The sequence below is a fragment of the Manis pentadactyla genome, chromosome 13 (assembly GCF_030020395.1).
Source record: "Manis pentadactyla isolate mManPen7 chromosome 13, mManPen7.hap1, whole genome shotgun sequence".
NCBI classification, from domain to species: Eukaryota; Metazoa; Chordata; class Mammalia; order Pholidota; family Manidae; genus Manis; species Manis pentadactyla.
Genome location: NC_080031.1, coordinates 51,519,292 through 51,520,838, shown reverse-complemented (window position 1 = coordinate 51,520,838; position 1,547 = coordinate 51,519,292). Strand labels below are relative to the sequence as shown.

The following is a 1,547-nucleotide window of genomic DNA, read 5'->3' as shown; positions in this document are numbered from 1 at the left end:
AGCTGAGGGCAGTTCTGAAGCTTTATTGGAGAGGCAGAACCAGCAGAACAAGCTTCTCTCTGATGCTGTACTTCTGGGTCTTTGGGATTTCTAATCCTGGTCGTGCCATATTGTTCTCAACCTGACTTTAACAGAATCACCTTTTTTAAGACAATAGTAAGTGTTTACAAAATTAATGAGAGTGTGACTTTTTGTTGTAGTAGAAAAACAACATACCCATCATGGCATGGGAAAATCAGACCTTCACCTCCAACTTCATCCTGCTGGGCATCTTCGATTACAGCCCCACCCACATCTTCCTCTTCTCGCTGGTCCTGGGCATCTTCTCAGTGGCCTTCATGGGAAACACTGCCATGATTCTCCTCATCTACCTGGACACACACCTCCACAGCCCCATGTACTTGCTCCTCAGCCAGCTGTCCCTCACGGACCTCATGCTCATCTGCACCACCCTCCCCAACATGGCCTCCAACTACTTGACTGGCAGCAAGTCCATCTCGGTGACAGGTTGTGCCACACAAATTTTCTTCCATACCATACTCCTTAGTTGTGAATGCTTCCTATTGGCAGTCATGGCTAATGACCACTTTATTGCCATCTGCCACCCTCTCAGATACCCAACTTTCATGAGCCCCAAAATTTGTGGACTGATGACTGCCTCTTCCTGGATCCTGGGGTCTACAGATGGTATAATTGATGCAGCAGCTACATTTTCTTTCTCCTACTGTGGGTCCAGGGAGATAGCCCACTTCTTCTGTGATTTCCCTTCCCTGCTAATCATCTCATGTACGACACATCAATATTTGAAGAAGTTCTATTCTACTGCTGCATCCTAATGATTGTTTTCCCTGTAGCCATCATAATTGCTTCCTATGCTCGTGTTTTCCTGGTCATCATTCGCATGGGATCTGGGGAGGGCCGCCGCAAGGCTCTCGTCACCTGCTCCTCCCACCTCATGGTGGTGGGAATGTACTATGGGACAGCTTTGTTCATATACATACAGCCCACTTCGGATCGCTTACCCACATAGAGTAAGATGGCATCTCTCTTCTACACCATCCTCACCCCCGTGCTGAATCCCCTCATCTACAGCCTCCGCAACAAGGAAGTGGCCAGGGCGTTCAGGACGGTGCTGGGGAGGGGCAAGTCTGGAGAGCGAGCCCCCTGGTGGTACCGATGCTTTGACGTCTGTTAAGCATTCTTTAATGTTCCTGGGCTTGTGCTGTTTTTCCCCTTTCAGTTCTAAAAATAGCATTTATTGTGTAACATTTTTAGAATAACATATTTCTGCGCAACTGTACTTCTGGCACCTTCTACATCACAGAAACTTATTTCAAATACTCATTATTATGGTAAATTCAATTCAGTTATGACTGTATTAGGCATTTTCTTGAATAAGGACATTACAGGTTTATTAGAAAATAGGAATGCTGTGGAATAGAATCAGGTAACAAACAAGACTTATTTTCACTAAGTTAGAACCTAAAATAATATTCAGTCACTTTGGACTCACTTTCAAAGAAGACTTGGTACTATGGGCCTTATCC

At 45.3% G+C, this 1,547-nt stretch overlaps 1 pseudogene; it reads left to right on the top strand.

Annotated features, from left to right (window-relative positions):
- Positions 1–218: 218 nt before the first annotated feature.
- LOC118919993 (olfactory receptor 2M3-like) lies at positions 219–1,195 on the top strand (annotated as a pseudogene).
- The last annotated feature ends 352 nt before the right edge of the window (positions 1,196–1,547 follow it).